This window comes from Culex pipiens, chromosome 2, assembly GCF_016801865.2.
Source record: "Culex pipiens pallens isolate TS chromosome 2, TS_CPP_V2, whole genome shotgun sequence".
NCBI classification, from domain to species: Eukaryota; Metazoa; Arthropoda; class Insecta; order Diptera; family Culicidae; genus Culex; species Culex pipiens.
In genome coordinates, this window is record NC_068938.1 from 4,337,739 (window position 1) to 4,364,716 (window position 26,978).

General features: G+C 33.6%; 2 protein-coding genes across 3 annotated transcripts in view; one reads left to right on the forward strand and one right to left on the reverse strand.

Annotated features, from left to right (window-relative positions):
* LOC120412453 (putative protein TPRXL) overlaps positions 1 to 26,978 on the forward strand; it is a 169,357-nt gene that overhangs the window by 51,100 nt on the left and 91,279 nt on the right. The window lies entirely within an intron of this gene.
* Positions 21,768 to 26,978, reverse strand: part of LOC120412450 (elongator complex protein 3-like) — a 164,553-nt gene continuing 159,342 nt past the window's right edge. Inside the window, exon 3 of the mRNA XM_039572914.2 lies at positions 21,768 to 21,945. The gene's annotated coding sequence lies outside the window, so the exon portion shown is untranslated. The remainder of the gene's footprint in view (positions 21,946 to 26,978) is intronic.

Below are 26,978 nucleotides of genomic sequence, written 5' to 3' on the forward strand. Positions count from 1 at the left end.
TCCCAAATAACCTACAGTTAATAGCCCTGTCGAACCATAAACGTCCTTTGATGGGCTTTCCTTTGCCTCCAGGTCCAAAGCCCAAATGACACCCATTTTAAAGCACTCTCTCACATAATGTCCTGCTGCTGCTGCTCTCACACTCTATAACAATTGATTTTCCCGGAATCGTTTCATCTCAACCCCCGGATGATCTTACGGCTAAGCATTGTGTAAGTGAGTGTAGGTCATAAAGTTGAATCAACAAGCACACAAACCACAAAAACCAAAAAGGAGCAAACTTTTGCCGTCATAGTTCCTTCCATTTGGGGGGGAGCTAGAACCACCGGTCGACCAACCGTTTTTGGTAGGCAAAAGTTATGGGTCTTTGGTTGCGTCCCGAGCTGATGAATCTTCCTATTTTTGGTTAATTTGATTTCAAATCGACATTTTTTAAACTTATCTCTAAAATCTTGAAAAGTCGAAATTAAAAATCGGTAAATTAAATTTCAATTTACTATATTAGCATTGCCAGCTGCTCGGGACCTCCTCAACAGGATACCCTTAAGGACCAACGGAAGGAGGCCTGTTGATTCGAGTGATTAGGATCTTTTATCGACCGATTCACAAACATACACTTCCCTACATGGGATGGTTCTTGATCCCACCGCACAAGGACGATGCAGCAGCAGACTCACTTTTCGAGAACGAGCAGCAGTTTCCGTTGGAAGGAAGCCGAAAATGGCTCTAATTTAAATTCACAGCACACACACACCCTCACCTTCTCGAAGAGGCAGGACCTTTTTCGCCGCTGAAAGGAGCCTTTCCACACAACTACACTGATCCAAGCGAGCACACCCACATTTGCGAAAAAGCAACAGGGTGGCAAAATTGAATAAAAGAGCAAATTATTTTGGCAACTTTTGGGCCAAAAACCATTTAAGAGACTCGACTTGAAATTCATACTCTGTCTCTAACCTCCCTTCCCCTCCGGCTTTTGAGGGGCACAATGTAGTTGAAGATGGAAGGTGTGGTGGTGGAACGACCGCGCCACTTGATGATGATGGGACAAACTTTCCCATTCACCCCCACACACACACACACTGCTGGTGAAGAAATCCACCTGATGAACGCGCAAAGTTATCGTGCGTGCGTGCTTTTGTGTCACAACGACGATATGGTCGGGCTTTATTGTTGGCATGGTTTATAACGATGACGACGGGCTTTGTTGGAGTCGTTGTATGGAATTGTAACGTGATTTTAGATCAGTGTAGCTTAAAAAAATATATATTTGTTCTCATTGCTTCTATAAATTTAAAACTTAAAAGACAAATTCAATTAAATTCTAACTTAAGTGAACCACCCTAATCCAATTTTGTACGGTACACTCGATAAAGATGCCATCGACATCGTCAACGACTGTTCAGAACAGACCTCTATGCTGCGAAACGAGCTTTGTCGTGTCAACCACTCAACGTGGCACACACACACACACACACACCCTCAATATGTTAGGAAAAAGGTTGTATGTTTGTACGTGTGCAACATATTTTTATATTGACATGCAAAAACGCGAGACGCGCTTATTTTCGTATCTCTTCCCACGGCTGTGATTGGATTTGCCTTCTGCAGGAGTGTGATGTTAGGAATCGAATGTCGATTGCGAGATTTGATTTCCATATGAATGCAGCGAGCTCGCGCTTTTAATGGCTCAATCAATCGGTTCCGAAAGATTATGGTGGGAATTACATGCGGAACAAAATATATATTCATACGAGTCTCATGTCGACGGATGTGTGTTTGAGGATCTGGAGTAGCGACAAATTGGAAGTGATTCTCGATGTTTATCGGGTGATGTTTTTACTCACTTTTAAATCTTTTGGGAGAAATAATATTCACATTGGCATGATTTTCAAGATACAAATTTTCTATTAATGAGATATTATTTTAATGTACAGTTTCAGACTCGATTATCCGAAGGCCTCGGAAAAATTTCATTTCGGATAATCGTACCTTTGGATAATTGGATCACGAAAAAAATATTTAATTTAAATTTAAATATTTCAATTTTAAAGTGTTTTGATAGCTGATTAATTAACTTTGTGTTGAAATAAAAAAAAAAGAAAAATTTTCATCGTGAAAACAAAAAAATAATTTTCGCCAATTCGCACAGCATTTTCGACCAACTTTTTCATTTTTTTTTTCGTAAAATCGCGATAACTCGTTATGGTTACTAGCAAACCCCTTTAAATTATAAACTGGTCTTTCAGGGTTATTGCAGATCCGGACAATTTATAAAATTTCCCATAAAATGAAATGTCGAGCATCAAAAAATGGCAGAATTTTTGAATCTCTTTTTGTATTTTCTAAATGTAAAATACGTTTATTCGGGTTTCTGAGTATGCCATCGGGAGTCCAACTTTACATATTTTAAGGCTGCAAATTATTGAAAAACAGGTAATTTTTCGTGTTCAAAAATTGAAGGGGTCGTACCGCCCCTCCGTCACGAGATATCGGAAAATGTAGTTTTAAGGGGTCGGGGCAACTTTTTCTAAAATCGTGTGAGTTGGCGGATGGAGACTTGAATGGGTGAACCAATGATACACAATTACTTCTTTGGTCATTGGGAAGCAGTCATTGGCCAAACCGTTCATTGTTTGAACTTCTGTCCTAATATTCTCACCCGCGTCCAAACAGCAACTTTCTTCTGATTCCGTTTTGAGCGGATGTTCAAACACAAACCCAAGTCGCGCTGAGTTTCAAACTTGGGTTGGAACCCTGGTGACAACAATTGTTTGTTTAGCACGATTTTCTCGTCTAAAAAGCATTTTTTTTGTCTAAAAAATAACATGAATTTTAATGAAATAACTAAACATCGGTTTCAAACCTTTTTTTAAGACAAATTTTCAAACACGGGTTCAAACAATTGTTTGGCGAACCCGACGAACCCTGTTTCAAACAGAACAGTGTTCAATGTCAAACATGAACTAAGGTTCAAACGCAAACCGAGTTTGCCAGCGAACTCGTCACCAGGTTTTGATTTCAAATACTGTTGGGAAGTACCCCACAAAGTTTGAGCCAAATGAAAAAATGTAAATAAAATACATTTCCAGTTTTGGTTACTGGATCTTTAAAAAATATTGAAAAAATGCAAAGGTTGAAAACTTTAATTTGTAGGTATTACGAAACTGTTGTTAAATATGTTTATTTCTAACTTTTTCAAATCGGAAAAAGGGGTAAATTTTCGGTTTCATAGAAAAACTCTTTACTAATATTAGATATGACTAATTAGTTTCTCAATTACTGATTTTAAGTGATTTTGAAACAGAGATAAATTCAATTTCAGTTTATTGGACAAAATGTTGACAATATCAAGAGAAAGACTTGTTCTTAACAATTTCAGACAAAATTTTAACTTTTTATCAAATTTTATTTAATTATATACGTATTGAAATATTTGTTCAGAAACATAAATAAATAATTATATAAATTTGTTTTCTCAAAACATTAATAACAAACTGAAATAGTGTTTCAATTTTTCTGTTTCAATTTACAACCAACTTTATTTGCATCCATTGTGATAAATACCTCATACACAGCTGAAAGTATCCTCCAAAACTCTGTACTGGGCTTACAAAACTACTGTTAGTCGATAAACTTAATAAATAAGTGGAAATGAATTGGATTGAATGAAGCAACATTAAAAAATCTAATTCCAAAAAACTGCATAGTAGTAGTTTATGCAACAAGTTACAAAAAGAGGATTTTTAGTTGCTGAGATATCGACATTAGAAAATGGTGGGTTGTTTTGGTAAGACTTAGAAAACTTCAATTTTCGTGTTTCTTTTTCTTAAAGCGGCTCTATCTCAGCAACCCGAGGTCCAATCTTCAATGTCTCTTAGACAATTTTATAGCAAATTTTCTGAACTTTTCAAATAAAATTGTTTGAGAAATGGTCACTCATGGTCACAATTTTTAAAAATCGAAAAACTGCAAATATTTCGCTAAAATCAAACTTTCGGTGGCTATATCTTGAAAACGGAGCTCTTTATCAAAAAATCTGTAAAGTAGTTTTCGATTGCAAATTCAATTTTGCATTAAAAAATAATATCAAATTTGTTTTTGCATAAAACTTCGATTTTTTCCAAAAATCACTATTTTTTTCAAAAATTCATAACTCGGCGGCAGATTATTTGACCATGTTTCTCTATAGCTCAAAAGTTGCGGATTTTTGTCCCCTAAAACATATCAAAAAATCTCGAAAATCAAAAAATACGTATTTTGGGAAATTGAGTTTTAGTGAAAAAAAAGTTGATTAAAAAATCTGCAATTTTTTTTCCGTGTATCTATTTTTTCTCAATAGTCCTCAAAATTACCTACAACTTTGCCGAAGACACCAAATTGATCAGAAAATTCACTCATAAGTTACAGATGTTTGAATATTTACATACCATTTTTGTATGGACAGCAGCCAAAATTGTATGGAGACTTGTATGGGTGAACCAATGACACAAAAAAGCTTATTTGGTCATAGGGAAGGCCCCCACAAAGTTTGAGCCAAATCCGATTTCGTAGAGAGTTGCTCTATTCCGAAAAACATCCTTTGAATGGAATTGTAAGTCAAATGATCATATATTTAGTCAAAGTACCGTTTAAATCAAAACAATGTTGAAAAGCACTACATTTCAGAACAAGAGCTGAAAAGTTCAACTTTTCAGAATTCATTTTAGTGCTGAAAAGTAGAACTTTTCAGCATTTATTTTTAAGAACGAGTCCACAAGCAAAGCATACCCATCTCGCATCGACCTCAGCACTCTAGGTCAACAGAAAGTGGGGCAAATCGGGACAAAAAAATGGGAAGGTTCAAAAACGTCAAAAATGTTAAAAAGGCTATAACTTAGGCAAAATTCAATTTAACTTCAAAATTCAAAAGCATCTGAAAGAGCTTACAAAATGCAGGGAGAAGCATCCCAATTGGTTAAATCTGAAGGGAGTTATTGGCATTTTAGTGAAAAAATAGCATATCCATCTAGGTATCAACTCGGTTCGACCTGCAGCTTGTAGAGGACATCTGGGACTACCATCTGAGACTGAGAACGCTTTGGGTAAGGCAGTTTAACATATTAAACAGACACTTTTACTTTTAGTGAATTTTTTGGCTGTAAATGTTTGCTCGGGGACCCCTAACATCAAATTTTCCGGAGATGATTTCATCATATTCGTGTTTCTGAGACAATTTCACAATAGAAACATACAATAACATATTTATTTTCATCCATTTTAACCCTATAAATATGAAAGTTAAAAAAAATCATCAATTCACATCAGATGACACCAGAAAAAAGCAGCTTCTTATTTTTTTTAACTTAAACTGTTTAAAGAATTAAAATGGATGAAAATAAACATTTTTGTGCATTTTTCTATTGTGAAATTGTCTCAGAAACACGAATATGATGAAATTATCACTGGAAAATTTGATCTAAGGGGTACCCCGAGCAATAATTAACAACCAAATAATTCACTAAAAGTAAAATTGTCTATTTAATGTGTTAAACTGCCTTATCCAAAGCGTTCTTAGTCTCAAATGGTAGTCCCAGATGTCCCCTACAAGTTGCAGGTCAAACCGAGTTGATATCTGGATGGAACACTTTTTTATTTGAGTTTGAAAATTATGCAATTTTTACACTGAAATGCCAATATCTCCCTTTTGATTTAAACAATTGGGATGCTTCTTCCTGCATTTTGTTGCATTTTTTAAGCCTTTTCAGATGCATTTTGAATTTTGAAGTTAAATTGAATTTTGCCTTTTTAAGATTTTTGACGTTTTTGAACTTTCAAATTTTGTGTCCCGATTTGCCTCACTTTCCTTTAACCTAGAGTGCTCATATTTTGGATAGTTTTATATATACAAACAATCCCTGAAAATTTCAGGCAGATTGGTGAGGTCCAAACGACGTCCCATACAAAGGGGTATGCCCTGTTCGTGTACTCGCTCTTAAAAGTGTTTCTATTCGATTCTATTATTTCATGTAGAGAAAATAAGGCAGTTTCGTCGTTCAAGTATGACAGGAAAAGTAAGTAGTTTTACGACGGAATTGCAAAAAAAAATATTTTACCTATATTACCTTACCCTCAGAAGTTATATATTGACAAAATTATGTATTCTCCACAAGCTCCAAAAATTTAAAATTCAACCAGTGACCTGTGTGTGAGAATTCCAACTGTAGGATTTGTGAATTTTCATGATAAAACGCGTCAAATTTAATTATTTCTGAATCATTTACTTAATTGACAGTTTTCATAAAACGTCTCCAGTAGGGAATCGGAAATCATGCGACGAACCGGAACAGCAGTTTTATCCATAATGTTGCTTCCACAAAACAAGAAAATGTACTTTAATTTCAAATTTCAAGCTTTATTTTGTATTGAAAACTGCTTTGTTTCAATTCGTCCAATTGCCGGTGATTTATCCGTAAATTCAGGTAAAGCGACTGAAAATGAAAGATATTTGTTCAAAAAAGTACATTTCTTGTGAAATCATCATTTAAAAAACAGTGTTTTTTTATTCAAAGAGCTATGGAAATTTGATTGAAAATGGCGAAAATAGGTATATAACAATTGCGAAACATCTGTCAGTTTGAATTTGATTGCACAGAAAAAAAATTATGGTAATACTCATCAGGAAATGGTAACAGATTTTGTGGCAAAAAAATTATTAATTTTACCCCAGAAAATGATGAAATTTCATCAGTTTTTGATGAATACTCATCAGGTTCACATTTTTACACATTTTTTATGAAATATTTCTCAAAAAAAAGAGGTAATATTCAACCTACCAAATTTTCAACATTCCAAAATTCAACTTTTTTTCTGTGTGGAATGAAATGCAAAATTGATTGAAAATCTTTATAAAGCGAACATTTTGTGAAAAAACTACAAAAAAGAGCATGACAAAATTATTTTTAAAATCGATATTGTTTCTAATTTCATTCAACTAGAGCACAAAACCAAACACTTTGACTGTTACAAGTCAGTTTTTACTTTGGATACTTGATTTACTTCTATTTGAAAGATCAAAACATTTTTTAATCATCTGGTTTAACATTTTAACAATCGTACGTGACGATAATTTTATTAAAAAAATGTCCCAATACATCTTTGTCAACAATTAAAAGTAACAATTTGCGTCCTTGCATTTCAATTTCCCTGCTAATTGAGCCTTTGATCGCGTGAAACAGCTCGATCTTTGCGCAATCACGCTTCACTGTTCCAAATCTAACTGGGTCGCCACAAATAAACTTTAAAGATAAGCTGACTCAGAACACGCGAAACAATTACCATTCACACGGCTAATATCCAATCCATCCCGCCCGAATGTGTAATCTTACACCCGCAATCTGGTTGACGTGACCCTCTCAAAAGGTTTGCGTGGGAGAAACCCTGCTCCAACCGCCCCCCAAGCGAAGCCCAATTCTATGAAATATTATACGATTTCTTGGTCGGACCGTTATCACCCACGCACCACCCCCCTCGGCGTCCCGCTCGAAATAAAACGAAAATAAATAATAGATGCAGACTTGCGCGAGGACCACCGGAAAATACAAGGAAAATGGAAAAGAATTGTAGGCAAATGGAAAAATTGTGTGCTTGATTTATGAAACGTTTCAACAGGTATTCCTGCTTCAGACGGCAAACCAGCAAGGTGAGGGTGGTCCTGCGAAAGTCAGTGTGGTCTTCGTGATTTGAGGTTTGTTGGTGCGGGGAAAGAAGCAAACTTGGGAAGGGGGAAGAAAATTGTATGCTCACTTTGGGGAAAATTGCTCATGCTTATTTATTTTTGCTGAACTCGAGCCAAGTCGCTGATGGCACTTTGCCAGTGTGTGTGTGAGTGAAAGAGAAAGAGAGATATAAAGTAACGTTTGCCAGTCCAGAATGGAGGTTGGAAAAAAAAACTTTCTTCTTCGAGTACGATGGTTGCGAAAATAAATAAAAACAAAAAAAATGTACATTCGAAAGAAGACACAGTCTTGGGCGTACGGTTTGTATACTTTTCCGTTACAACATGCGGTGAAGTGGTTGGTGCTTCTGCTGCTGGCATGATACTCTATCGGAGCATTTTTTTTTGTTTCTAGAGAGAAAGAGAGTTGGCCATTTTGGGGAAATTTTAATACAGAGGAAGTTGTTTTGTTTTGTTTGCCTGTTCGATGCATTGAAATTTGAGAATTGAATAAAAATATGTTGATACTGATAACTGCTTTTACCAAAAAATGCCATTCACTTGGAGACGATGTGCTTTACAACAAAAATTAAAGTATTTTTTTTATTTTAAACTTCTTAATCAAATTTTGATTTTGCTTTGCTTCTTGAGGTAAGTTTTGAAATTTTGAATGCAAATATTCCAATTATCAAAAAACCTATATTTTTCAAAAACTTATAGATTTTGCACCTTCCTAAACTCTTGGGAAAAAGTGTCTTTTCGTATGACCAGTCCGGATTTTTTTTTTTTTCAAAAATGACTATTGTTAACCCGGGCAGACGGTAATAACAAAATAAATAATATTTCAATAACAAATCCTGTTAAAATAACAAAAAGTGTTATTATTTTATCCTGATTTTTTACTTCAAGAAGAAAAAATAATAACAGTTTCTGATAAAATAACAAAATTTGGTATTGAAGTGATATTATATTGAAAATGTTTAATAACACGCTAATAAGAGGAAATGTTATACATTTCAAAAACTCTCCTAATAACAAAATTTGTTATTCGTTCGGTATACTGACTAAGAAATAAAATTACCATATATCGCACAAATGGAAAAGTTTCTAAGTGTCCATAACTAGTGCGTCCATCCCGGGAATTCCCGGGACGAAAATCCCGGGATTTTTCCAAAACCGGGAATTCCCGAATCCCGGGATTTTTTATAATTTATCCCGGGAATTCCCGAAATTGAAAAAAAAATTTGGTCTTGAAATTCAGATTGGCTTGTGGATATAAATGGCATGTTAAATACTTTGTAATCGATAAGAATTTTAAACCATTTAAATTTGTATTTGGCATATATCAGCATTAATTTTGCTTATTAGGGAAAGTTGTCAAAATTATGGTTCACAGATCCGCAAAATGCCTAGCACTTTTAATATTTCTATTTGATTTTATATATTTTTAAAATACTGGGTATTATATTTACAAATATTTATGATTTTAAATTTGAAAAAAAATCATATTAAATTATTATTTAATATATAATATATCAAACACCAGAATCTGGGTCAAATATGGACAAATGTAACGAATTAAGAAACAATTTAAGCATTTTTCGCATAATGTTTTAAATGACTTCGGTTATAACAGGAACAGAACAAACCAATTAGTACACCGATTTCCATATTTATTGCTCTTAAATCTCCTATTCAAACTGTAGCTACAATTTTCCCCAGTTGGCGATAGTAACTTATAGATAATATCTAAAGTTTTACATTGATTGGTATAACTTTACTTTTCGCTTCTGGAAAATGTATAAAGAAAACATTTTCCAAGAAATTTTTCAAGAATTTCTAGTCATGTCTGATAAAAAAATATTTAATGGAAATATATTTACAAAAGACTTATTTATTTAATTTGAATCACATTGAACGAAAAATTGCAACAAAATTGTGAAATCCAATGCACAACAAAGAACAAAAAAGATCAACTTTTAATTTCTGATAAGCTTTTTAGTAACTGTCTTCCTTGTTTAGATTGAAGTGTAAATTATCACCAATTACTATTATTGAGCTTATTTTATGATTTTATGCTTCAAAGACTTAACAATATAATGAAAACATAGATTTTATGATTTTAAAAATTTCCCGGGATCCCGGGAATTCCCGGGATTCCAAAAATATTTTTCCCGTTTCCCGGGAAATCCAAAACCCGGGAAAATTGGACGCCCTATCCATAACACAATCTCGACGTCGTCGTGCTATCTTGTCGCACCCGCCATTTTGACGTTCCGAGAAAAACGCGTTTTAATGTTTGACCTTGAATATTCAAAAACGAGAGCACGCAATGTAAACAATAACAAACACGTATTGTTTGGCTCACCATTCTGTGCATTGTCCCAAAGTTTGGTTGAAGTTGGTTGCTGGAGTCCCGAGTTATAATTACAAATGTTTACGATAGTCTAGCTTGTACGTGCGACAAACGCATCCTGACTTTCCTGGTCTGAAATTCCTTTGACCTTTTGTCGCACTTACATCAATTTTCATGGAGTGACAAGATAGCACGACAAGATTGAAACTACTTTCATATGTAAAGTGACAAAAATGCACGGAGTTTTTTCGGTTTTTGTTGAATATCTCAGGATTGAAATCGAATTTTAGGGATCTGTGAAGGTCAAAAGGTGAGGCATTGTGAGCTGCACAATATGGCGTTCTTAACTCAATTTGGCCCAAAATGCACGTACGACAAGTTAGCACGATGGCGATGATCTGTTATTATTTTTTCTTTCGTTAGATATGTTTAGATCTTTGGGATAATTTTGTCTAATTTCGTCAGGGTCATTATTTTGGCCATGAAATGGGGTCCTTAAGCTAAAATTATTTTAAAAAGTTGAAATTTTGGAAGTTGATTTTTTTAATTATTTGATATACCCCCTAAGGGACTTTGCTAAAATAGGCTAGAACTATGGGATAATTTTGACCAATTTCGTCGGGGTCATTATTTTGGCCATGAAATGGGATCCTTAAGCTAAAATTATTCTGAAAAGTTGAAATTTTGAAAGTTGATTTTTTTAATTATTTGATATACCCCCTGAAGGACTTTGTTTAAAATGGTTAGAACTATGGGATATTTTTGACCAAATTCGTCAGGGTCATTATTTTGGCCATGAAATGGGGTCCTTAAGCTTAAATTATTTTAAAAAGTTGACATTTTAAAAGTTGATTTTTTTAATTATTTGATATACCCCCTAAGGGACTTTGCTAAAATTGGATAGAACTATGGGATAATTTTGACCAATTTCGTCGGGGTCATTATTTTGGCCATGAAATGGGGTCCTTAAGCTAAAATTATTCTGAAAAGTTTAAATTTTGAAAGTTGTTTTTTTTTATTATTTGATATACCCCCTAGGACTTTGTTTAAAATGCTTAGAACTATGGGATAATTTTGACCAATTTCGTCGGGGTAATTATTTTGGCCATGAAATGGGGTCCTTAAGCTAAAATTATTCTAAAAACTTGAAATTTTGAAAGTTGATTTTTTAAATTATTTGATATACCCCCTAAGGGATTTTACTAGAATTGGCAAGAACTATGAAATAATTTTGACCAATTTCATCGGGGTCAGTTATTTTTTATTTTTTTTTTTTTTATTTTTTTTTTCAAGCTTAAATTAATCCGATTAACTTAACTTTTAAGAGCTCATTTTTTTTTTAATTTTGTTATTTTCCCTAACGGAATTGATTTATTTATTGAGAATTTTTGAAGTGTGAATAACAAAAACTGTTATTATTTTCACAGAGCCAGGAAGTCGGAGCTGACGTTAAAGTTCGAGCTGGAGTGAGACCTCGGAGACGACATCGGATTTAGCAAATTTTCACAAACTTTTACTTCAAGTCGGAATCTGTGAAGTCGGGTATTTTTGGAGAGCTGAAGTCGTCGTTGACGTCATATCCTGCATCCAGAGTTGGAGTTGTCTTCAAAGTATGGATTCTAAGTCGCTTGGAGGTACCCGACTCTGCAGCCCTGACTAGTACAGAGGAGTTATGGCAACTGCAGGTTTTTTTTTGCAAATTACAAATAAACCAAAACAATAACTTTTTTTGTTATGGAGACATACCAGTTCAATAACAATTTTTGTTATTATGCTGCTCTACCTCTCCACACAAAATAACAAATCTTGTTATTCCTTCATGATTCCTTCTGTGTTATTGGTTTGTTATTGCAATAACAACATAATATTAGTTTAAGTTATTCTTCGAACAAATCTTTGTTATTGATTTTTGTTATTTTAACAACTAATCCGATCATCCCAATAACATATTTCGATCTTCTCACAATATCAAAAACTGACCTTCCCAAGTTATTTCCGTCTGCTCGGGAAGGCATTTTATTTTTGTCTTCTTTTTTTTATATTTTAAAAATTTAAATATTTTGAAAAAATTAAAAACAATAATTTAATAGCTCAATTTTTGATTCAATATTACTTTAATATGCTTTTTCAAAATAGAATAAGAAATCATGACCTTCAACAATCAAGTTAACAAATCGCCTGAGAGTTCCTCGTAAAAAGTGACAAAATCATCAACCTATGTTCGATGACGCCTATATCTTCGCATCACGCAAACATAAAAATAACGTCTCTATCAGTGTCTAACGATTTTCCCGAGTGATTTCCCAGCCCCATTTGGTGCAATTTTGTGTGTTCTGTTTACCAAAGCACCGTAGTTGATAAGTATAAACGACGATCGGCGCCACACCGTGAGCCCCAAGTGAGCCAAGCCAGAGTCTGTTAATGCAGCGTTTTGTAAGCCAATTACCGTTAAGTGGTCGTTAAAATTTGAATGCAAATTTTTGGTCCATTTTCCCGGCAGAGGGTCCGCGCCCGTTTTGGACGAGCGCATATTTTCGGGTTGAATGCTTTTCTGATAGCGAATCTCCGAGTGCACTTGGGCAAACCAAACCGTTGTTGCACGTGACATTTAGAATTACCCGCAACCATTGCAGCAGCCGCAAACGTTTGTTTGGGTATGATTCAATTTGTTTACGGAATTTTGCAACGTTTTACATTCACACACAAAAAAAATCAATTTTATTTGATAATAATTTTTTTTTTTTTCAAATATTGTGTTCCAATTTGTATGTTAACCTTGAGATTTTGTATGTTAACCTTCTGGAGATTTTTAACTGTGCAAATTTGTATTTTGGTGGGTCGCGTTCGCCCATGGTTCATGGGGCGGAAAATGATTTACGACCCGATCCTCGCCTGTCAGTTATGATTTATGCTTGGTCGTGGTTTTATTCGGCACGGGTTTTGTTGCCAAAAATTACAAGCTGACGTGTGTGTGTGTGTAGTTGGACAATAAAAGTTGCACATTCTGGTTTGTTTAACGAAATTAATTACACGCGGTCATGTTGTCATGTGACAGTTGTACAATTCAAAGTTTTTAATTAATTTTTCTTTAACAGAATTCAACGTTGATTTCAGCTCACATGAAATTCACTGAATGCACCTTTCGTGCAGCGTTTCTCACGTGAAGCAACTGCCAAAATACCTGCCCCAGTCTCCCAATCTCTAGCAAACGCGCTGAATGGAAGGAGATGTACGACCTGTCAAAACAAACGCTTCTATTCTTAGCCCACTGACGACTGATCCTGCAGCTCTCCCATTCACAACACATCTGCCCAGATCGGATCGGAACGATCAGATATCGCCTCACACAGACTCCAATATTTAATGAACAGCAAATACAGACACGAATGACTGAATAACTGACTGACTGGGAAGAAAAGTGACTGACACGGGCAGCCAGCATTTGCTCATCGGTTTCTTTTTTTTTTCTCCAGCAAGAATTTTCCTCAAATACTCGCATGAATGTACTAGAATGCTTGAGGGTGATTTTTCGCACACTTGTTCTCATTTCGATAATGCACCCACCGCACCACACATCATGATAGTCGTTCAACCGGATTGTTTATCTTGCCTCGTACTTGTGAAAATGGGAATTCCATGCTTTGTTTGAGTTGAGTAGATGGATTTTCAATGGAAAACATTGGTAGAACACACAAAGATATCATGATTCAACTTGGTTCAGTTGCGTTCATTTTTTCGAAAATTCTTTTTTTTTTCTTTTTTATAATGACTTTTGAGATAAAGTTTAGTTAAAAATATTTAAGAGAACACATTTTTTATTGTACTGAGAGTGCAATTTTGGAAGCAAATAACTTTGCGGTTGCAAATCCTAAGAATAAGCTTCTTTAAAAAGGTTGTATCAAATTTAATGTATTACATCCAAGAATTAATGGGTATTAATCAAATATTGTGCACTTCATAGTCAAAAAATTGTAACAGTTGCTTCATTTCTAAACATTTAGGTGATTTTAACCATACAAACACCAAATGTCGATTTGGTCAAAAACTGACTGCACAATTAAACAAAATATATACTAAAAGGTTCTCAATAGTTATTTCAACACATTTTGATTTAGTATTGGCATTGTGTGGACCTTCCAAAAAAATTGCCTTCCATTTTTTTACTTAAACAAAATATTAGTACTTCTAGATTTATTTCTATGGCATCTTCAAACAAAGACCAATGTTCCTCAGCTAGCTAAACCTCGCGGGCCATTTTATCAACTTTCAAAAGTATCACAGCTCGCATGTGGAAAATACTGAAATTAAAAACCACTGAATGTTGATTTTTTACAAACATTCATTTTGCTAGTCTTTATGATTTCATTTTCAAATGTTATCAAATGTTTTCCATTTTAAAAGTGTCACAAAAAAATCTACAATCTCTTGAAAACCGTTTCACATCATAAAACCATCATTGCTAAATAAATCCTGTGCATCCTGTGGTTTATGTCAAAAATCTTGCCTTTATGAATAAATACTCCTACATTTTTTTAAAGAAGTTCTGCAAACATATCTGGATTAGACGTTCTGTATAGCTTGAAACATTTTGCTACTCTTTTCAATATTTTTTTTTTATTTGAGTATTTCAAACAGTGAGAAATTAAAAACAGATCATTTTTTAGAAATATTCGAAAAATATTTCAAAAAAAGAAATAATAGATCTTTTTGTTCTGCAAACAAAACGAATAACAGTTAAAAAATTATTAGGTTTTCTTGTATCAAGTTTATCTTTATCTTTTCAAACTTTTAAATCAAAGATACGAATACTTAACAATCTCTTAAATTTAAATAAAATTATCATCAGAAACATTTTTTAATATTATTTCTTAATAAATGTTATCTTAGCAATGTTTGTTTAAAAAGGGCAAATATTTAATCACATCTAAACATAATATTTGTTATAAGTTTTATCAAGTTAGAGCATTGTTTACGGCAATGAAAACACAGGAATAAATATTAATCATTCCACACTGAAGGATCTTAAAAAAATCATTAAAAATGTCTTATAGTCCTCTTTTTTGTGGTATTTTTTTTAAATAAAAAATTTGATTCAATTATTTTCTATGTTATTGAACATTTATTAAAACATCCTAAAAATTATGGGGTTTTCCTAATAAATAGTAATAATATGAGAAATTAGTTGTTAGGAACACCTATTTTTTTAGGGTTCCTCTGTTTGTTATAAGTTCAAAACCCTACGTTAGTATTCAAAAACTTAGAAACTGCACTATTAAAACTTTGAGTTACACTACTAATTTTCATTGGTGACAATAATCATTTCATTGGAATTTATTATTATAATTTATATTTCTGTTTGATTACAAGTAAGAATTTCAGACAGATAATATGGGTGAAGTGTTACTTCGGAAATCATTCGTCAGTATTTTTTTAAATTTTGTTGTAGTTCCTAGCGTTTTATTGATCCATCAATATTTAATTTCTCATTTTTGGTTTCATGGCAATAATTTCTTAGAAAACAATGAAAACTAAGATTTGATTATTCGATATTATTTTTTTTTTAATTTGCAAAAAGAGGTGAATTCAAACTGTTGTGAGTTTTAGCGATTAAAAATTCAAAAAAACTGATCAAAAATGGTAAAATTTTATTTTTTTTAATTTGCAAAAAGATGTGAATTCAAACTAATGTGAGTTTTAGCGAATAAAAATTCAAAAAAAAACTAATCAAAAATGGGTTTCAACAAACTTTTTTGTAAAATTCTAATAACTCGTTAAGAAAACCCCTTTATGTTTATTATATCCTCATTTTTTGCTCCAGAACTTTTTAGAACATTGTCACACTCTATAAAATAATCCTGCAATATTAAAAAAAAATAAACCCATAATTTCAAAATGATTTTTTTTTTGTTCTAAATGAAAGAGCAGCCCTTCTGTGTTATTGCAGATTCGAAAAGTAAATTTAACTTCCCACAAAATGGCATGTCTCGCGATTTTTGACAGTTGAGTAACGGAAAATGGCAGTGACTTTAAAATTATTTTTTTAACTTTTTCGAGCAAATTTGTGACACAATTTTACTAAAATTTTAGTGGTTGATTGCCTGTTCATAAGGCGTCATCGGTAAAGTACGTCACGCTAGACTATTACTTCAATAGTGAAAATTCAGGCTTAAAACATATTTAAAAAAAGTTTAATAATGCGTCCCGCCCGTGTGGATCAATCGGACCGCGCACTGGACTCACAACCCAGAGGTCGACGGTTCGAATCCCGCGGCGGGCGCTCTAAAATTCTTTGTGTAAATATGGGTATTCGGCGCCGTCGCTCCGTGCCATACTTTCATACACTTAGAAGCCCAGGGCGGCGAAGTCCTTGTAGATAAAAGGAAGACACTAGTGGTTGGTACCTAGCAATGGTGGCCGACAGCTATAAAGTCAACTTCGTTTTTTTAATGTTTGATAAACTTAACTCCTAAATGAAACACGATACAATGTTTTAAGAAACAGAGTTTTGATAATTGATTAAAAAAATTCCAAACTTAATCTGCAAAAAAAAAAACAAAAAAAACCTTCCTCGATTGAATCCCGAATAAAAAAATAATCCTACATTTATAAATCATGCAACAATTGCTAAAGAAAATTTTCAAAACAACCTATGAGTCATGGTTTTCTATACAGATAAGACCATTTGAAAATTTAATCAAATCAAGATGAGGGGAGGGGGGGGGGGGGTTCAGAGCCAGCATGACAAAGTGTGACATAGGGTGGAGGGGGGATTAATTTTGGCCGATTTTAGCGTGACATACTTTATGGATGACGCCTTACTAAATATCTTTTCTTAATATATTGTTAACGTTATCTTGACTTTAAAATTCCTTCAATGCATTTTTGTGCTCCACGCTCCAAAACAAGAAAATGATAAAAAAATATCGTGATTCAATTATCCGAAGAATCTATTTTCCGAAGCGAATTTTGTTTTCGAGGACTTCATTTAATAGACACAAGACTGTACTGAATGGCTGATTTTGTTTTATGAGCTATTTAAAAAAAAAATCTTTTAATTACATCAAAAACTATCACAGGACTGGAGTCCATTCAAAACCCAATTCATTTGTTTTTTTTTTTCACCACAGGTATCTAAGTCGTTTTGACTGGAAACCATTTTTTAAAGCATTGTGTTCAAAATTGCAAATCAAAATTATTTATGATATCGGAAAATCATAACTAAATTTGCCAGCGAAAATAGTCGACATTTCAAAATGCAATGTCGTAATCAATTTCATGCAATCAGCTTTCCACTGGGATCAAAATTTTTCGCAAAAGCAATGCTAAAAATTAACGAGCTCAATTTCAAATTCCCAATCAACTCAAAACAACTTTCAACAATGTTTATCAAAACAAGGTTCCCACGGCCGATGTTTCAACATAATTCCAAAAGTTCAAAATCAACCCAATCGAGTGACAAATGGCACATAAGGGATTACCTGATGTAAGCTGCACAGCATAGGACAAAAACGTAACACTGTGTCAACAGAATTCATCATATTCCCATCGCCATCAATTTCAAGCTTACCAAAATTTAGCCCACCAGCCCACGACAAATGATTTTTCGGTCTGCGACTAGGAAAAACATGTCACAGCTTGGCGGGCAGCGGGTGGGTCGATGTCGGTTCCGGTGACATTACACGCTCGATTTACGGTTAAATTAGCTGGTCGTGGGTGAGGTGCAATGATGCGAGGAAATTTCTGGCCTCACAAAAAGTTGCGCCGAATATTGTTTCCGGCTAACCTTACTTTGCCCACCCAAATGGAGCTGATTGTTTGGCACAACACTGTAAATCAGTGCTCCGGAAACAATATTTTCCCAGCCCGTGTGTTGTTGTGCAATCAAACAAATTGAGTCGTAAGGCGAATGGAGCCGCATGGTGTTTGATGTTCTAAAAAACACACGTGCGTTCCCCTCCAATAACGATTTGCGCCAATAAATCGAACCCCGGCTCATTATTCGGCTGCCGAACATCAATAAACTGAAGCTCATAAAACGACTTCGTTAATGATCGAGGGAGTCAAGGTCGATCGAGCGTGTGGTGAAAATTCTAGGGGGAATAATGTTAGGGTGGTTCCTTTCAGGGCATTCCAGAGAAACCCTTGAACTCAAGCATTGATTGTAGGGCCCAGGTTGAAGTGAACGACTTTTGAAGTCGTTCATTGACCACGCCAAAGTGGACTTTTGAGTATTGGTTTTGTCTGGTCTGGTCTGATGGTGAACGATGTTCCTCTCCTCTCCAACGGGCTAATTATAGACTTCCAGTCCAGGGAAAAACGATGTTCCAACTTTTACGTCGATTCGATCGATACATATTAGTTTGAAGGGGAAAATGGTGGATACATTAGTAGGTCCACGGCAAAGAACGAACAATGAGTTTAGTGATTTTTCCTTGCTTAATTTTGTCACGAAATATAGTTATTTGGTAAATTCAGAAAATTGAACTAAAAAAATATCTTCAGATATTCCAGGATGGATGAATAGATGGATATATGGCTTCATCCATAAAGTACTGCATCGATTTTCGACGCTTCATCGCCAAGTCGACAAGTTGTCAAGTTGAGCCTCGAATACTGGCGCACATATTTTGTGGCTCAAGATCTACTCGTTTGTACTAGCTTGTCTACCAATGTTTCCTACAACATGTAAGATATCGTAGCTTTTCGGTTTCTTTTGCCCTGTCCGTTTTTGCAGAACTGTCCAATGTTTATGCAAAAACTTGTATGACATAGGACATTCATCCGGCTACAATCAATTTGTTTCCCGTGGGCTCCTAAAATCGCCTTTAAGTAGGCTTCATTTTGTCGTGATTTCGTAAGTTTATTTAACAGATTTCATTGGATTCCAATGGGAGCTTTCTAAGCTTCTAAGCTTTATATCGTTTTCGAAGTTTTCAATGCTCGCGCGTCAATGGCTATCTACCTAAGGCGGCAAAGCGATTCAATTTTCCATATAAATTTGTATGGGGAAAACTTTTTTTTTGGCTTTTGATATTTATCAAAACCACGTTTCATGCTTTATCAATACCAGACTCGTATTCGGATGCTCTGGAATGTGCTCTACAACTTTGCCGAAGAGAGTATGGTGAGAGCTTGCCCCTAAAAAAAGATGCAGCGTGTCTAAAACTCGTCTAAAACGTGTTTTTTGCTCGAAAATCACGTTTTAGACGAGTTTTGAGGATGCAAAATAGTACCATACTCTTTTCGGCAAAATTGTAGAGCACATTCCAAGCATCCGAATACGAGTATGGTATTGATATAGCATGAAACGTGATTTTGATAAATATCAAAAGCCAAAAAAATGTTTTTTTTTTACATGGAAAATTGAATCGCTTTGCGCTAAGTGAGGACTAAACCAATCGGTCCCAAACTTTGGGGAGTTGTTTAGGACCCCAAAAGGAACTGAAAAAGTGCTGTGCTGGAAAATCGTTTTTATATTACACCCTGATACGACATCGTCTGTTTTCGCTTGAAAAAAAAATCATATAATTTTCAAATCATAAAGAAGAACACAAAGAAAAGTTTATTTTCGATTAAAAAACATGTATAACACTTAAGAAACTTTAACAATATTCTGAATCAAGTCAAAAAATAGTCAAAAAAGTCTTGAAAATAAATATTTCCAACCTCCATTGAATTATCTAAAGAATTTAAACGTAACTAAACAAATTAAGAAGAGCTCTTCAATATGATCAACATATCTACAAAAAAAAAACAATCTAAATTTAAATATTTTATATATTTCATAAAATTAGTTTGACAAAGTTACAAAAAAATATTTTTAAAATCATTTTATTGAGTTGAAGAATTAGTTTTGACATAAAATATTTAACATAATAAGCTGGATTTTTATCAAAATTCCATTAAACAATCGTAGCCATGGGTTGTCTCTCAAGCTCAAACTCAAGCTGGACAGAGGTAGGTATATTACATTGAGGTTTGAAAAAGCTTTTTAACAGTAATGGTCACAAATTCAATAAAGACATTTGAAAGTGAATTATTTTCCAAATTTAAAAATGTTTACAATTAACGATTATTAAAATTCAAAAATGTGAACCAATTTATTCGCATTTCTCAAATAATTATAAAGCAAAAATTCTTCTTGAAAACATGATGTTGTTTGATAACAAATATTAGCATAGTGATGCTTCAGAAAACATTTTGATGGCTTTTTATTTTAAACTTTTCACAAACTAATTAAACAATTTTCATTATTTGATAAGGTAGTTTGAATATTGAACAAAGTCGCAATATACAAAAATATCGAGGAATTTTAATGAACTTTCATCAATCAAGTTAAGGAGCGTTATTTGATGTTCCGAACATGTACAAAGCTTAATCAAATGTACAAATGTAATTTGTTATTAAAATTTTCAGAAATATCGGTTTTAGCCGAACAAATAATGTAATCGAATGGTGAAAAGAAGATTTTCAAATTTGTTTTTTTAACAAGGATATCTAAACTATCGCAATTAAAGGAGCAGTGATTTTTTAGATTCGTGACCTGGAAACACAATTCGCATTTAGAAAAAATAATTAGAAAAATTTACAAAAAATTATCATTTGGAGACAACAACAGTTTTTTTTTTTCATTGAAGAAGTTGGCCCACGAAAAACATAAAATGTATTAGATAAGATATTCAAAAAGACAACCTTATCTTAAACCGCCTTAGAAATTGATGCATTCCTTACCAAATCTAAGGCTTAGATAACAATAATTGCGCCTCAATGTATGCAAACAATCGGTCAAAAAAAGCTTACTAAAAGCTATTGCTAGGGGGGCTTCGATCTGAAAATTCGCCAAAAATACTTTAAAAACAAACATTTTTAAATTTAAACATTAAACAATTAAACATTCTATATTCAAACAAAAATACTGAAAAAAAACAAGATAAAAAAAAGTTGACCTCCTGAACAAGGGAAAAATAACAATTTTCTTTGAAAAAATGGGTTTTAGAGACATCAGCCTCGCCCCTTTTGGGTGTATCGGGAAATGTTTACATATCACACATCAATCGTTCAAGCTGGAATTATCATCAAATTGTATATTTTAATCAAAATCATGATAATACAACCAAACAATATAATTCAGTTGCAATTTGACCTGGACTCTCCTTAATGAACCACGCCTGTTGGAGCAAAATTTGCTACCACTCGTTTCTTGATGCACCTTTCCCCCCTCCTGGAAAATCCAAAACCAAGTCCAGCGAGAAAAAAAAAGATCGGAAGCACGCAAATATTTAGATTCTCCGGGAGCTGTTTTTATTTAGAATTAATTTTTAATTATATACTATCAGCAGTGGAATGTTTACATCGGGGAAGGCAACATCTCAGCCCCTTTGCTTCTTTGGAGGTCGCGGTCGCCCTCTTGAACCAACTTGGTCAGATCAAAACCTAACTGAATGGACTGGGGTTTTAGGTACAAAACGCGCAAGATGAATTCTTTCACCCCGAAGGGCAGAGTTTTCCGCCCAGAAAAAAAGTAAGACGAAAATCAATATTTATAAACTGCGCCGGCGGCCGCGTGATCACGGCTGTCTGACGAAGACACGCGGGAAAAATCCAAAAGAAAATGTGTTCATTAACTTGTTCAACTTTTTAACAACTTTACTCACCTTTTTTTTTTGTTGCTTCGTTCGTTCGTTCGGTGTGATAGGAGAACGGTCAGCCTGACCGTGGGTGGCCACGTGGATGGGCGTGGATGGATGGACGGGGCCAAACCACCTGACCTGAACCCGGGTGGCGGCCCATGTTTGGCCCGTGTTTGCCTTCATTGACCGGTTGGTACACGGTTGGTGAGGTTGGTGTTGTTGTCGTTGTTGGTGATGGCGGTGCTGGTCATGGCGGTGGTTGTCTGGAGAAAATTGTTTTAATTAAGTTTTGACAGCGGAACGGAGGTGACCTACAAAATTGGTCTAGAGAGGAGGGTTAATGTTATGTCAGTTTGATACTATAGAGTTTGTGGGAAGAATAAAATGATTTTTTGTGTGAAATATTGTCGATATTTATACAAGTTATTAGTGTCTGTAAGTAACACAAAATAATTTTTAAGGGGTAGGGGTAATATATTTACAATCAAATCGTTTTTTCACGTTCAATGTTCCAGATTTTGGAGGTAAGAATTATCTCAGTGAGAATTTTATTTTACTTTTAGGTTTATTCAACGTTGACGTTAGATCAGTAAAACATAAGTACAAAATATGATTTTCTTCATTATCTCTTAAATATAAAGCGGTTACCCTTAATTTCCATCCATCAGAACAAAAGGCAAGACATTGAATTTCACGAGGAAATTTCAGCAATTTCCTGTGTGCCATACCGCAAAGCCATCATTCGGCAGGGCTCTCCCAGTAATAGAGTAATGGCCACGTTAAACGGCCATCTCAAATTTTTACGACAAAATAAAAGGTAGCAAATTGCAGTCTATCAACTGCTAGGTCCTGGGGGTCACGTTCAAAGACCGCTTCACAGCAACAGGTGAAATGAAACTCGACTTTAATCGCGCGCTCTCTCTCTACGGAACACGTGGCAATGGTGGCAGAAGTGGTTTATAAGCGCAACATTAACGCTCCTTGTCGAGCGAAACCACTTTGCATGAAGCAAAAAAAAAAGGAAAAAAAATGACGACCCTTGAAGAGGTGTACTCTTGGATGTCGAACCGATAAAGAGTCAAATCGCTGTTTGTCACGTATAGATCAGGAGGAAGGAAAAATTTCGTCACGTCATCATCGTTATTTAGATTGTTATCCACGAGGTGGCCAGATTTTTGGTTTGTGGTGTTGGTTCTAGGAAAAAAAACAGCATCCCGGAACGGAGGTCGTCCCCGTTGAATTATAAAAGAAGGAGGCACAATAATGGGAAAGCACTCGCTCGATGGTCGGAGTGGAGTGGAGCTTTCTGTGTACCTAAGCTACTATAAAAGAAGAGTCATGCTGGGTTGGCAAATTTGATGATTTTGGGATGAAGATGCTGAAAAAAGTCCAGGAAAGTGAAGAACGAAAGCTGGGAGCGTTTTTAACAGACGTGCAGTGAAATAGGAGGTCGGTAATGAAATTTGATGATGACAAGTATTACCATTTAGAATAAAAACACTCAATTTAAATTTTATTTTATAGAACTGTCAATCTTTTGTGATTAATTTAGATCTGTTCATAAAGAGATTTATTAAAATTATTTTTTTTTACTGTAGGCTGATCTTTGATTGAACATTTGTTGGTAACATTTGATTGTAACATGCAAAACATTTGAGTGTAAACTATCATATGTTACATTTTTTTTCTATCAAATCAGATTCGAATTCTTCAGATGGACTGTTGTAAGATTTGACTACTGAAGTTTAATTTTCTTTTTGCAATTCCGTCGTGAAACTACTTACTTTTCCTATCATTCTTGAACGACGAAACAGCCTACTTTTCTGTACCAAAAATAACAGAATCGAATAGTAACCCTTTTCAAAACAAATGCTGAAAAGTTCTACTTTTCAGCACTGAAATGAATGCTGAAAAGTTGAACTTTTCAGCACTTGTTAGGAAAAGTTATACTTTTCAACATTTTTTTGATTTGAACGATTCATTGACTCAATGCATGGGCATTTGTCCTATAATTCTGTCCAAAGGGTGTTTTTCGGAATTGCAAAAAACGTTGTATGGAACTTGTTGCAAAACTTGATTTTTCATCACTCGTCGTATTTATCTAACTCGGTAAACCTCGTTAGATAAATGTACGACTCGTGCTGAAAAAATCCTCTTTTTGCAACTTGTTGCATAAACTACTATTTTGTTTGAATTAATGAAGTTTTAAGAGCCATTTCCATGTTTTTTTTAATTTACGAGAAAAGCAAGGTGTACCATTTTTTTCTTACAATTACTAAGTTTTTTTTCCCAACAAGTTGGGAAAATTCTCGTATGTTTGGCAGGATAAGCACTTGCTACTAAGTTCATCAAATTTTCTGATTTCCACTATTTAAACAATTAATTTTGCAAAACATTTGATAGAAACTTGCTTGATCACTTCTTATTGAGCTACTCGATTTCAGTTGAAAACGTTTTTAATTAGCTTTAATTGAATATCAAAGCAAAATTGCGGCAATTTTTAGAGATTTTAAGTTATGTACTATTATTTTTTAAATGTAACTATTACTGCATCATTATTAAGCAACATACAGTTTTAAGGCGAGATAGACATGAGCAGTTCACTCAGATTTCGGTCATTCGATTTATTATGTATTTTTTAATCCGACTGAATCTTTTTTGGTATGCTAAAAGAAGCCATTTTGCATCATTAGTTTATCCATATAATTTTCCATACAAATTTGGCAACTGTCCATACAAAAATGATGTATGAAAATTCAAAAATCTGTATCTCTTGGAGAAATTTTTTCAACGATTTGATGTCTTCGGCAAAGTTGTAGGTATGGATACGGACTACAATGGAAAAAAATGATACACGGTAATAAAAATTTTGGTGATTTTTTATTTAACTTTTTGTCACTAAAACTTGATTTGCAAAAGAACAATATTTTTATTTATTTTTTTTTATATGTTTTAGAGGACATCAAATGCCAAAATTTCCAGGTTGTGCAAAAAATCTCTGACCGAGTTATGAATTTTTGAATTAACATTAAGGCAAAACATAGAGAATTTTCTCAGCTTTTCAAAAATATTAATTTCGAAAGTGGGCAAACATGTGCACTAATTTAAAAAAAAAGAAAAACTGCGACTATTTTCAAAAAAGTTGCTTAAAAATGGCTTAAAAAAAACATATCAAAAAATAAAAAATAAATAAAAATTGTGTTTTTTTTGCAAATCAGGTTTAAGTGACAAAAAGTTAAATATAAAACCACCAAAAAAATTTTACCAAGTATAATTTTTTCCAGTGTAGTCCGTATCCATACCAATATCTTTGCCGAAGACACCAAAGAAACAAACCTCTTTAAAAAAATACAGATTTTTGAATTTTCATTCATCATTTCTGTATGGACAGCTGCCAATTTTGTACGAAAAATTATATGGACAAACTTATGACGTAAAATGGCTTCTTTGGGCATACCGAAGGCACCAAAAAAGTTTCAGCCGGATTAAAAAAAACTAAAAATAAAATTGAAGAAATAACACCGATTTAAGGAGATAAGATTTTTTTAGGAAGTGATTCTAAAATATTATGAAGCATCTAAAATTCATTTTAAGATGCAAAATCAAATATGCAATCAAAAATGACATAACTCATTGCACCGTTTTTAGGCTAAAGGTGAAAATTTACGAGAAATTACCAACTTTAAGAAGTTAGACCATCACCGCAAGAAACATTTCCAAAAAAATGAAAAAAAGTTGCCAAAAAATTTCCTTTTATGACTATTTTTTGACTGCTAATTGCTGAAAAATAAAGCTTCTTAACGCATATTTTGTGTAAATACATATTTAACATAAAAATAATTTAAATAATTTAAAGAATCAAGGTTGGCCCAATTCTGGCGAATTACTTAGTGTGAAATAATTAGATGAAAACCCTCAGCAATATTTTTTGTCGAGGAAACCATGGTCTAGATCTCATTAAAAGATAGAATTATAGATCTAATATTTTAGAAAAAAAAAATTGGTAATAATCTCTCAAAAAGATTAGATATGGCTATCGAAAAGTACACTAATTTTTGTATGTATGCTAATTTTTGATGGGAAAATATTTATGTTAAAAGGTTGTTCTTTAAATTTTACTATGTTCTTCATTTTTTTCATTTCTTCTGAATTGATGAATAATAGACATTTTCGATGCGGATAGCATTGTCTAAACAATGAAAAATTTAATTTTCATTATAGCAAAAACGAATTATAATTTAAAGAAACAAATTATGTAAAAGTTAAACCATGTGAATCTGGAAGGTATAGTAAAGTTTGTGTAGAAAAATGAATTAGGCTTGTAAAATTTTTATTCAAAGTTTTTGGCTAATTGTGTTGCCTGCTTCAGTCTATTGTGGACGCTGGGGCAATGTGCTTGCCTTGCAGGATTTTGTTTGCGAAAAAAAAACTTTTTGCGATAATAAACATAGAATAACCAAAACATACTTAAAAATGATTCTAAACGTAGGAGAATGCATTTCAAATGAATTTCATTTGATTGCACTTAAATTTCCATTGAAATTTTGAAGTTTAAATTTTTTTTTTGCTCTATGATTTTTCGGGCCAACTTCGAAGGGGGGAGGAGACAAAAGTTTTTAAATGTTGTTAGCTCGAATTGCTTAGAAACCGTTTTTTTTCGATATTGCCAACAAGAAGATTATTTCTTGGAAAAGTTTTTTTTATGGCCTGCTTTTTTAATTTTTTTCAATGGAAGATCCGGTAAATAAACATTTAATTTTCATTATAATAAAAAATGACTTAGAAATGAAAGAAGTCTAATTATGCATAGTAGAGCCACGGCTTTTTACTTTATATTTTTGAAAGCCTAGTCATTTACATCAATTTTTGTGTTATTCTTTTTTGAATTAAAGAAAAAAATCTTTTATTCAGATTTAAAAAATGTCTCGTCTTTAAAAAATTTAAAAACGAAGATTATTTGAAAAAATTCTTTGTTTTGTCATCATCTTCAGAACAATTGTTGTCACCAATTGGAAAATAAGTACATATTTGGTCAAGTATTGGGTTACACTCCGAAAAACAGATTTTTGAATTTCCATTCCTCAACCTTCTCAAAAAACTGACTATATTCTATGTAGTTTGTTTGAAAAGTCGAGTTTTTTAGAAGATTTCTTTCTGGTTTCAAGTTTCATAGCGCAGTCAAACAAAATTGAAACATTCAAGAAAAAATATGTTTATGAGCAAGCAATCTACAGTTTAAAATCATTCCTGTCCCGAATTTTTCTAATCAATTCCCCAATTTCACGGACAATGTTCA